Consider the following 13451-nt stretch of genomic DNA (forward strand, 5'->3'; position numbering starts at 1 on the left):
AAGAACCCAAGTGTCTTGAAGAGGCATAGGGTGAATGATAGGTGGATGGAGGCTATGCAGTCGGAGTATGGCTCCATAATGAAGAACAACACTTGAGACCTTGTGGATCGACCACCAAAACATAAGGTAATCGGCACCAAATTGGTGTACAAGACCAAGTACAAGTCCGACGGCACGTTGGATAAGTACAAGGCTCGCAGCTCATGGCAAAAGGATTCACACAGGTACATGGTTTTAATTATCAGGATACTTTTGCTCCCACAGCTCGACTAACCACAATTCACAGTGTTTTGGCTTTAGTAGCACATGAAAGTGGGCCCGTGTTTCAGATGGATGTAAAATCCACCTTTCTGAATGGAGATCTCAAGGAGGAGGTATATGTGGAACAACCACCAGGTTTTGTGATCCCCGATTCATAAGGTAAAGTCTGTAAACTACAGAAGGCACTTTACAGGCTGAAATAGGCCCCACGAGCATGGTACTAGTGGATTGATGCCTACTTTCTACAAAACAGGTTCAAGAGGAACCCATCTGATGCAAATTTGTATATCTACAGAGAAGGAGGCAGGTGTATGATCGTAGTTCTTTATGTGGACAACCTTATCATAACAGAGAACTATGAAGAAAAGATCTCGCAGACAAAGCAGTTGCTACGAAGAGAGTTTGAAATGACAGACCTCGGACTGATGCATTTCTGCTTGGGGATTGAAGTTCGGCAAGAGCCAAAACAGATCTTCATCTCATAGCTGAAGTATGCTGGAGAGATACTGAAGGCATTTAGCATGGCTGAGTGCAAGATAGTTGGAACCCCTATGGAGGTTGACATGAAGCTCTCAAACGAGGATTCATCATCACTGGTGGATAAAGCGAAGTACAGAAGGCTTGTGGGCAGTTTGATTTACTTGTGCAACATGCGGTCGGACATCAACTTTGCAACTGGTGTACTAAGCAGGCTTTCCAATAAGCCCCGAGAGAACCATTAGAGGGCAGGGATGCGGGTGCTGAAATACATCAAAGGCACACTTGATTATGGCATCACCTATACCAAGGGCAACATCTTGATCGGATTCTATGACTCGGATTGGGCAGGAGACATGGACAGCAAGAGATCAGTGACAAGTTACTATTTCTCACTTGGATCTAGAGTTGTGTCATGGGTCAGCAAGAAGCAACCTACAGTTGCTCTTTCTTCTACCGAGGCTGAGTACAAATCAGCATGTTTTGCTTCTTGTGACGCAATGTGGTTGAGGAGGACTTTAGCGGACATGGGTGCAGTGCAGAACAAGCCTACATAGTTATCATGTGACAATCAGAGTTGCAAGGGAATTGCCAAGAACCCTGTGTACCACACTCGCACAAAACACATTGAGATTCAATATCACTTTGTACACAAGCTCATCATGGATGGAGAGATCGACTTGGTGTACTATCCAACTGCAGAGAATGCTGCAAACATCTTCACGAAGGCTCTTGGAAGAGACTTACTGGAGAGGCATCTTCATCGACTTGGCATTGGGCTGAAAAAGTAAGTTCGTTGAGGGGGGGTGTTAGATATCAATGCTCCACTCTCGTGTAACTACGCAGAAACTAGCTAACTCTACTTGTAAGCCCTCCATATGAGGAGAAGGCATTTGAGTAGCTCGGTTATCCGTTAGGTCCTAGTTTGGACACCAGATGGGGGCCATGTGTGGCCTGATGGCTAGATAGCTTCAGATAGAGTTGGCACACTATCAACTAGGCTATATGCAAGTGCAAGAAGGCATCCCATGACTGACCACATTGAGGGTAGACAGAGCATTTCTTGGGGCAGCCCACTCTCAGGCTGCGGGGCCCGTTTGGATCCCCAAATGATCCCGGATGGCTTTGGGCCAAATTGACACCATAGGTGAGTTGCTCTATTCTGTGCCACGGTTCTAACATGTGGTCAGTGGCCTATTTCAAGACCGACCTCCAGTCAGCTGTTTTGGGCCGACTGGGTCGGTCTCCCAATTGGGTCTAATTGTAGTATGAGTGGTGGCTATATAAGAGCAAGCCTGTGAAGCCCATATTCATCATTGGCTACAGCAACCCTAATTCCTTAGCATCCAGCCTCCATCCTCTATTGTTTCTAGCACACCATCGAAGCTTCTCACACAGGAGTGCATGGCTAGGAGGCAGCGCCATCTATTGTATCAGTTTTATAGTAATTAAATTTTTGATTCTCCATACTATCTGCTTTTCTCTCTTGCATATGAGATCTTGTTATCTATTGAGCACATACATTATATTATTTTCTTACACGTGCACCAAGACTAGCAAGCCTCCTACACTCTACCAAGTCGGGTGATCAATCAGGGACGTGAGAAGAGCAAACTGCAAAGCTGGCATAAGGTCACTTAAAAAATACTACACAATCTTGCTAGTACGATGACGGATAGTGGACTTCAGCAAGTCGCATCGTGAAGCAACACTGCTGCTGCAAGGTGGGGCAAGGGGATCAATGGGAGATTGTAGGGTGGAGGGGGGAAGGGAGGCGCCAAGGGGAGGGGGAGGGGGAGGGGGGAGGGTAGAGGGGGAAGAGGTAGAGGTGGAGGGCAAAATGTAGGTGGCTAAGGGAAGGGCGGAGGCTAGAGGTAGGGGAGCAAATGAGGATGCGGAGGGGGGGACAATGGAGGTGGGGGTGGGGGTGGGGTTGGGGGTGGAGGTGGAGGTGGGATGTAGAGGTGCAGGTGGATCACTGGTGGTAGTGCGAGCTCTAGCTCTAGAGGCTCTCTTGCGCTCGCGAGCCTTCTGCTTGCGCTCCTCGTCAATGAGATTTGGGGGGGGGGGTTCCTACATCTTTCACATCTACTAGCTCTACGGCTTTGAGAGCCCATTCTCAAGGAAAGTAGGATGGAAGGTGTGACAAAGTGATGGGGAGAAAAGAATGGCTAAGAATGGGTGAAATGAACCAAAACATGGTGTCTTATAGAGAGCTTGAACTCATCCACTAGATTGCTCTTGATTATTATTGGTGGAGAAGGTGCTAAGATTGAAAATTATTGGCTACTAAAATTCCGTTTGATTTTGTTTTGAAACTAATTTTTGTGGTCTACTCAAATAAGTTGATTTTAATCATATTATATATACATGGAATCCAATGTTAATTTTGAATATTTGCATCGTTTGATTTTATTTCAGTTTAATATTCACATAACATATGTGCCTATCTTGATTAATATTTTCGTTAATGCAATTTGAGAATAACCTATGTGATAAACCATGATAATTTGATTATTTTGCCACTACCAAATATCTCCAAATACCTCGATCGTGGTCATAAACCATGACAATTTGATTATTTTACCACTTTTGGATACCTCCAAATACCTCGATCGTGGTCATAAACCATGACAATTTGATTATTTTGCAACTTTCAAATACCTCCAAATACCTCGATCATGGTATTCTATGCCTCACGCACTCAAATCACATGCATGTATAACTCACCATGGATGTTGATGATGTGGCTCACCATCATCATGATGTGTATACATGTGGCTGATGTGGCACCATGCATGGTGATGATGTGGCAATATGGTGTGGAATATATGAGGCTCTTCAATGACGTGGAAATGTGATGTGGCATGATGAGTTGGCATTCATGAGGTGGTAGATTGACATGGCAAATTGAGGTGGAGGGATTGGTGATGTGGCAATGTTGACGAGGTATGCCAAGGTGGCAAGGTGTGATGACATGGCTCTAAGAGTTCCTATGATGTGGAATGATGAGGTGGCACATGTGGCTAATGTGGCAGCACGTGTGGCAATCTAAGGTGACATGGCAATGAGTGATGTCACATCTCCTTGATGACATGGCACCATGCGGTCTAACAACGTGGCATGGTGGCAAGGCAAAAATAGATAATGCCAAGCCTACCTTGTCTTGGTATTAGGCTTGGGTGGCCCTTTTTCCCCCACTAAAGGGAGACTAAAAATATTGACATTTTTGAAATGTTTGTTCATGTTTAAAAAGACATTTTTGAAATGTTTGTTCATGTTTAAAAATTACTAGATTTATTTTTAATATTCTTTGTTGATCCTCTAAGGAGTAAAAGTAAAAATTAAACTTCAATCTCCCTAAATCTAACCATTGGATTTGGGATTTGATGATTGAACCACACGCCCTTATGTGCTACTAACCTTCCATTGAATTAATTATTCAAAATACTAAAAAAATGTGGTGTGCTACTAAAATGCATGTATTTTATGACTTTATTTATTATAAATAATCATTTATAATTAGATACATCATTCAAATAATTACCAATAAATCAAGTTAAGCTCTACATAATGTAAAGAGACCACCTACAAAGTTTCAATAACATTTAATCTAAAATGAGTGAGAAATTCAGAATTTAATATGACACTCTCTATTTATGACAAAGGTGTGACTGCCCTAGAACCATGCCGTGTGACACAAAGGAATTTTTTGTGCGTGCATCAAATTTTCAATCAAACTATGCCATTGTGTGCATAATAGCATGTGTGATGTTGTATCTGAAGACTTCAAAGACTAGATCCATAGGGAAGGAGGTGAGATTTGCATTTTTGTGCGCCAAAAAGCTTGTTTTTCCACCTCCTAAGGATTCCCAGGGAGAGTGAACAAAAAGTGGACACCCTTAGCTTGCTACTTCCCTTTTATGAGTGGGGTGGCATACATATGAGAGTTACATGAGGAATCTCTTGTGCCACTTCACTTGGCCAATGAGCCTCATGACTTGCTTTGCATCCCGTGATGCCTTTGCTTCTTAGATGGTTGCAACCTTCCTTGGATCTATTAACATCCCCTCTATACAGATTATGTGTTGAAGAAGAAAATCTATTCAATCTACAAGTACACGTTTTGTAGGGTTGAGATTGAGAGTCAAGATGTTATGCATTTGTCAAAGCAGAGTTGCAAATGCTCAATGTGTTCATCTTTTCTACCAAACATGCTGAAATCATCCAAAAACACTCTCATGAAAGTCTTCAAAGTATGATGTGAACTCTTTCTATATCCACCCCTAGAACGTGGGAGGTGCATTGTCCAGGCAAAAAATTGCTTATGAACCCAGTCACCCAAAGGTAGTTTTGTATCCATTAAACCCATCCCAAAGATTGTAAACTATATTTGTAGTCATCCAGCATGGTGCCACAAAATTGAAGTTTGAATGCATTGCTAATGGTGGCTACATTAATCAACATTCACTCTTTACTTTCCAATTTTCTTTGAAAAAATGATGATGAGGACAAGCACATGACCTTATTGACCAAATTAATGAGACAACGTTAGGAAGTTTATCAATCTCTTGTTCCACCCATTTGGCACAATTTGGATTCATACGATATCTCTATTGCACCACAAGCATTTCATCCTTCTTGAGTTGGTGAAGATTACTAGAATTTTTCAGTAATTAAATCTTCGAAATTCAATTTTCTCATGCGTGTTAAGTAGAGAACTCCGTAGTGGAATGAACTTTGTATCATTTCAATATATGACAGGCATTTCGACATTGTATGTCTATGTGCTTTACCCAACTCATGTTCGTACAAGCACATTCTCTATATATTTGTGGTAGTTACTGCAAGAAACTACCATTAACACCAATGAATATCTATCTCCCAATAAAATCCTAAAAAGATCTTGTTTGAGCATAATTTTTGAAATTTTCACCCTTAAGCCTTGATTACTTGTTGGATTTTGCTCAAGTAACACAATCAAATAGTAGATGCCACACAGATTGATAGAGATCTATTGCATCATGACCACTTTAGAGATGGCAACCAATTAAAAAACTAGGTTGTTCTCCCTCCATCCTTGATGAGGATCAAGTATCAAATGAACATGATCTCTAATCGAAGAGATTAGAGACTTAAGCCCTCCTAGCAAGATCCTGCAAAGAATAATTGAGTCAAAATGCTAATAACTATAGCAACACTTCAAATCAGTGGAGCTAATATCGATTGAGTTCATAGGGAAGAACAATGACTTCTTGTTGAAAGTGGCCCTCGATCTTGCAAGGTGGTCTCAGCTAGTGATTTGTAGAAATGGTAGTATTAACATCATAAGAAACTAGGTGGTGCACTGAGCGAGGAACCCCCAACTCTTAGTACTTGATTAATCTCCACGCTCACAGCTTTAGTGTATAATGCTAAAGCAAGATTGGCAATAGCCTTAACAACATCACGAAGAATATCAAAGGTGTATAGTAAAGTGTGGAGTAGCAATGCCATGACAACAACTTGAAAAAAAACATCTTAAAGATATGAAAAAACAATAGTCATTAAGAAAATGCACACAACCCGAGGAGGCAAGAAGCAATGAGCTCTCGGATACCATGTTGAAATAGAGGAGAGAGGAGAGAGAATGAAGGCTCCTTGTGCTCCACATAAACACACAAGGTAGGTCCACCTAATCTTCACATCCACCAAAGATCCATTTTCTCCAATCATCATGATGTCCCCACCTCAACAGTGGTGAGGGGAGTGGATCCGCTATGCCATCACCACATGCATGAAGAATGTGTCAAATGTGTGCCATGTTATGTCATCAAGCATCATCCATGAGATCAGAGTCCTCCATCTATCACACGCAGTGGGAGGCTCTTGCATATATTGAATTGTGGGTTCACCTCCCATTATTCACCCATCATGAATGGATGCTTGAATTGCATTTGGTAGCTTTGTATTAGTGGAGAAATGGGGTATCACACGGGATCTAAACATCCCTCTTTGATTATAGGTAGTGTTGAGAATGGTGTGTAAATTGTACCATAGGGTTATGGGACAAACCCTAACCCTAATCCTAAGGGGTTCAAGTATATATTCTTATTTTCCTTGGAATACAAGTTAGTGTACAGTTAGTCTATCTTGTGTGCACTCCTCTCTCTCTCTCACTCTCATCTCCATTTTATCATGGTATCAAAGCCAATGGTGCTCACAAGCCCTTGCATATTGTCAAGGTGATAAGCCCTCCCTTGAGGCATTTCCCATCTTGATTCTCTTGAGAGATTGTGAGAAATCTTCTTCCGAGGTTTTTTCTTCGAGTTCATTTTGAGGTTCCATTCGAGTAAGGGACAATTTCCGTCCATTGAGAGAGATTTCCGTCCATCATTTGCATGAGAGTGCTACGTGAGGTTTGAGTCTTCATTAGTTCCATTGAGGTTTTTTGTTCCATTCTTCTTAATACTTATCTATATTGAGACAAGTTTTTTCACATCAACTTCAGATACTCAAGTGATAGCCTCAAGCAAATAGAGGCTCCCTGCCCCGACGACCTTCTAGAAGCCATAAATGATAGACCAGGGCTATTACAGGTTATCTGCTTTGTGTTGGAAGCCTAGAAAGAGCTTTTAGGGAGCAGCACAGTAGATACCGTGAGCTTCAAGAAGCTAAGGCGCATGCAAGACTACCTCTACTGCAGTAGTAAAGCTGCAACGCATGCAAGCAGCACCCTTGACTTTGTCCATGACCTTCCAAAGCAAGGCGGGTTCGACGAAGTATACGACCATCAAGACAATGGCTTCTCGACCGGGCTACAACGACAAGGCATAAAGACGTTCTACAGCTATGGACTTCAAAACTCAGGCCAGCAAGCACACTACTACAATGACAAAGCACACAGCGCATGCATAGATACAAGTAGCACGGGAGAAGCACCTCATGGCTTCAACGCATCAGCCCGACGTCAAATCCTGCAACACATATCCAAGGCGCCTTTAACAACAGCAGTAGTAAATGCTCACAGCGGCAGCGTAGCCATAGCTCTAGCCAAAGCGATGCCTCAATAGAAGAAGCGGCGCTCTCATCAACAACTCGGCACACAGATCAACGTCACCTCCAGCAACTCACGCGACCTGCTCCACAACTGCAACAACGCATGGCTTCCCGGACTGTTGCAACATCAACGCTCACAGCGCCAACTGCTCAAGCCAGCAAAGTCGCCCGTCATCCATGCACACTAGCACACTGAGCTCTAACGACGCTCAACGTTTACCCACAATCGAAGGAAACGACTGGCAAAAGCTGACAAAATGACCCCTTCGCCTCTATACTCATGACTCCTTCACATGGTCGACCTCTATCCCCGACATGTGGCAGATAACAATTAACCACGGTAAGGTTTAGTTAACCTTGAGTTAACAGGGTTGGTCAAGGTTAGGCCATCTGGCCATCTTTATCCACAAAAGCCATGTCATCTATTGGACACGTCACTATATTGCCACCTCACCTGACATGTGGCAATGCCACCTCATTAATGCCACATGGCACAGCCTCCTGCTAGGCATAGTTGCCTCTCCACGAGCACAGTTCTTTCTTCTATAGGTGACCCTCAGTGCTAGCTCATCACAGGCCATATCATCTTTTTTGGGCCCTTTTATGCTCAAAACTTTGCCTTTCTTCTGGGGGCCATCTCTTTCTATCCAAGTGGAATTTGGAGACGCTCCAAAAAGCAAAATTGCTCGCTAGCTCACTCTGGCACCTGTCACATCAAGCTTGACATTTGGTATTTTCACTTTGTAGTATTTGTAGAAACACCACTCCTGATCAAATCGCATCCTGATCAGCAGATTGCATCCTCTTCGAAGCCAGCACAAACATCAAGATAAAATCTATTTTGCTGCTTTTTTTATCTCGATCTATGTGTAGACTAGTTATAGGACTAGCTACCTTAGAGGAGATAATCCACAAAATCCAATCCAAAGTCATGCCCAAAAATTCTTGATTAGTTCCCAAACAATGTCAGTCCCTTGCACATATCGACACCTATTCCATTCTTTGACAGAGGGCGGATTCACTCTTGTTGAATCACTTGTCTCTTTGGGTTACTGATTCAAGACAGTTGCACCTTTGCACTCACATGCCACCTTGTAAAGTCACTTGTTGACTTTTTGGCATTCTCTTCTACACCACTTCTTCAAGCCTTGTAAAGCCTCTGACTATCATTGGCACTTGGTTGCTATTTGTGTACAGGTTTTGATTCTTGCTGCACCATGGCAAAATCACATAATGACGTCATATTTCTTGATCAGAGTAGCAAGCTTAATGATAACAACTATGGCAATTGGAAGTTCAAGATGCTAAACATTTTTCAGCTGAAGAGCTTGTATGGAAGATGAAAAGAGACATGAGCCTACCTCGACAACTCTTGCCACAGATCAGCAACTACCACTCACAAAGCAGCAGAAAGAGTCGGATATCAAGGCTCGACCTGCCTTGAATATGATTAACTTCAATGTGAAGGATATGATGATTCCTCTTCTTTGTGGGTAGACCTCCATTGTACTTGCTTGGAAGGCTTTGGAAAGGAGGTACAATGACAACAACATGTCACGTATTCTCTTGTTAGAGAATTAATAGAACAATAATCCAATGCTTCCAAATGAAGTAGGTCCTGACTTCTTACTCAGATTGAAGGACCTTGGCAATCAACTCACATCACTTGGACATGAGGTTAAACAAGAGAGACTAGTCCATCTTGCCATCAATAGACTTGGACCAGATTATGGGTAGTTTGTGACTGCATTAGTCACTCGCAATGCACCTCCAACATTTCAACTCATGTCAAACATGCTCATGCAGGAGCAATTGAGACGTGGTCTCAAAATCGATTCAAAGAATCATGACACTGCCTTCACAACAAGAGCAAGTGCAAGAGGGTCATATAGAGGAAAAGGCAAAAATTTCAGATGCCTTAGCAATCAAGGCAAAGGTCAGTACCAGAGCAAACAATCTCCATCTTAGAGTCATGGTCCTCCCACTTAGAGAGGGACATGGAATCCCAGACGTAGAGGTAACTCTAGAAGAGGAGGAAATCAAAGAAGTACTCCTAAATGCAAGGGAAATTGCAATATTGTGGCATTCCAGGCCATTGGGAACCAGAATGCAAAAGAAACAAAGGGTTTCGGCAATGCAAGCTCATCAAATAGGCCTTACAACCCTCATTGAGGCAAACATCATCAACAGCAATCTGCTCACTGTGCATATGATGAAGACAACTCTCTAGACTAGCAACACAAAGTTCTCATATCGTAGTCTACATCTCAGACATAGAAGGATGAGGATCTCAACCAACCACATGGTATGGTCACCTCAACTTCAGAAGCCTTGTATCCCTAAAAAATACAAACATGGTACAAGTGCTTCCACTGTTGTACTTTCAAAAGATGTATGTGAGGCTTGTTGCATGGGTAAGCAACATCGATAGCCCTTTCCAATGTCTTTGACTCGAAGTACCGACGTTCTTCAAATCATTTGTTTAGATCTATGGGGTCTAATTACTATATCGTCTCTTGGCAAGGCTTTGTACTTCATGGCCTTCATCGATAATTACTCATGGAAGACTTGGATCTACTTCCTGAAACAAAAGTTTGATACATTTAACATTTCAAAGACTTCAAAGCCTTGGTAGAAAGGCATACTATCAAGTACCTAAAAGTCCTTTATTGTGACAATGGAGATGAATACAAGTCCACAGAGTTCAATTCCTTATGTAGACATAATGTCATCACACGTAAGTTCACATGCAGATATACCCCTCAGCAAAACAAGGTTGGTGAACAAAAGAACAGGGTGATTGCAGAGTCATCTAGATCCATGCTTGATGAAAAGAATTTCCAAGACGATATTGGGACATAGCATAAACATATTAGAGAATTTGGGAAAATCCTGATAATTTGGGAATTTATGAGGGGTTGTAATTATGTAACATTCAATGTTTTTCATTGATTTTTCCCATAGATTTGGCAGTCCATCCAAATCTTGCAAATATGCATGGTTTGCATCGACATAAATAAAATGTCAAATGTTGAGGTTTCGACCAATGCATGGTATTTTTTTAGGGGTTGCAATTACAATGCATTGAGTGTGCTCCATTGACTTTCTACCTAGATTTGGTCGTGTATATGAAACTCACAATTTAGAGTGTGCATGTTCTGCATTAGCTGGGAAAAAAACCTTATATGTTCGAGTTCAACCAAGCATTTTTTGCCTCTTCTCAAAAAAATGTGGTGTTCAAAAACACCATTTTAGTTTAGTTGCAGAAAAAGCAAGAATGCAACACTAGTCCTTGATATTTTGTCGAGTCTGCAGAACTTGCAACCACAAAGCAATGGTCTGCAAAAAAAAGATAAATTAAAAAGATCAATGTCATACCTTCCAAATATTTGTTAGTATTCAATTAAATTATCGTTGTGCAAGAAAAAAAAAGTCATGCTTTTCAAGTACCTTCTCTCCATTGTGGAGTCAACATCAGAGTCAGAATCTATTCTATGAGGCAAATGGATAAATCTCGCTGGCATGCAATGGTTGGTATCTTCACCTTGATGGGGAGGTTGCTGCTCTTCGAGGAAACCTTCTTTGAGATGTTACTTTTTGGAACCCATGACCATACAATAGCATCAACAGATTCCCAATGTGGAGGATCACCTTTATTGCACATCCAAATCTTGTTCCAACAATCTGCATACACCTCCTTAATTTGTGCATTGCGTCTTTTGCATATAGGTGCCCAATATTGTATGAAAACCTTCTTGAAATTTTTAGATTTATTATCCTTCTAGACATCAGTTTGAGCAATGCCTAGCCAAATTGGGTAAATTTTTTCTATTGGTTGTCCGGACCAAAAGAAAGTGTCCTTTTTGTACATCAACCATTGGGTCAAATGATTGTTTTGGCTTTTTCCTTTGAGGTCCACAGTAGTGATCATTCAACTCTTCAATTCCTCGAAACTCATCATTTTCATTTTCAACTACTTGCACACAATCAATATGTTGTGTCTGGCCGAAATCTCTCGTACATGCCCTCTACACTATTGTTTGGTTTATCAAGCTCATCAATCATGTTCTTCCAGTACTTCACTACCAGCTTGTAAAACTTTGTGAAAGATGCTTCTAGACCTTGTAGGTGTGCCCATTTTTCCCAAAAGCATACATACTCCTTGATACCAACTATCACATCTGAGTGATCCTTCACATACTCGAACATGGGTACACAAGGTGGCTCTCCACTTGGTAGCATTGGATGAACATTCGGATGTCTCTTCCACTCAATCCCACCTTCACTTGGTTGCCAATCTTATGATCATGGATGCACTTTATATTGCATGATAGGAACTTCATTTCGCATAAAGATCCAAAATTGGAGAGGCTTTGAGTGTCCCACTAAGGCATCTTGCCCATCGCATAGGCATCCATCAACATAGCTCTTGAAATCAGGGACTTCCGTTACCAAAAATGGGACTGTGGAGAAGACTCCTCACATTGTCTAAAAGTATCCATGAGATGTGCAAATGTCAATGTTTGGCTAGTTCTTAACCTCTCTGAAAACCTGTTAAACATTGCATCAATATCCTCATGTGTATGCCCAACCATCAAGAATCCCAATTGAATTGACTTGAAAATCCCTCGAGCGACAAGTAATGATAGGTATGCAAACAAGTACCTATTCTTGCTTTCAGAACCACAATTATCTAACTGCAGCAATAGGTGTTCGGGTAGTTTCTTATAAGGATTTTCTTGATGGTAACTTCCAAGTCCAAGGTCTTTGAATGTTCCACCCAGTGCTCCAAGATGAAGTTGTTGCTTGTTATTAGAAACATAGTGAGAATCCAATGCTTCTCTTTACGTTAGTGCATTTAGTAGAACGTTGTCAGACCTTGGCATCCCATCATGTACCAAATCTCGAGCAAATCTCCAAGTGTATGGTTATCAAATCTTTCAAGATTTCTCAAACACAAAGCCAATGAACCAATTGTGAACGGCCACAAGGATAAAGAAAAGTGACCATAACATAATTGACCATGTCCATGTGTTATCATGCTAGTCAAAGCCACTGGGAGCTGAAAGGATTTGTCTATGTCCTTTTAACGATTGCATAATCTAGGGATGGTTGTCTTCTTTTGGTCCATCTTATCATGGATAATGCACAAGTATGTCTGAGGATACATTTCAAAAAATATGTGCCACGTGTAGTACACATTTCTACAACAAGGAAAGCCCCATGTCCATGGTCAAGGACACAATCAAACTACGGTGGTAGAGACAAAGGTCACAAAGATTATGTGGGCAATTCGAAGAACAAAGCCAAATAGAAAAATGACTTGCTTTGGCCAATTGCTTGCACAAAGTGGGAGGTGTGGTCGGTTCATTTGTGAGGGGGTGGACACAATAATGTTGGTGTACTTGCACCATGCTTTTAGGGGCAGTGATGATATCTAGGAGGTATTGCATAGGGGCTCATTTGGTTTTGTAATACATGAAACACACACACCTGGAATGTTGATGATAGTTTGATAATAGGCATGTTGGGTCCAACACCAAGAGTGTGGCCTATGGATGAGGGAACCAATTTATTGTCACAAGAAGTGCAAATGCTTTAGAGTACTGGGGTTTCTGTTGCATGTCATAGCTATGACATCTAGTGTTGATCAAGCACCAAGAAGTTTCCAAAAG

The sequence above is a fragment of the Dipteris shenzhenensis genome, chromosome 3, assembly GCF_047967505.1.
Source record: "Dipteris shenzhenensis isolate YYH24624 ecotype China chromosome 3, Dip_SZ_1.0, whole genome shotgun sequence".
NCBI classification, from domain to species: Eukaryota; Viridiplantae; Streptophyta; class Polypodiopsida; order Gleicheniales; family Dipteridaceae; genus Dipteris; species Dipteris shenzhenensis.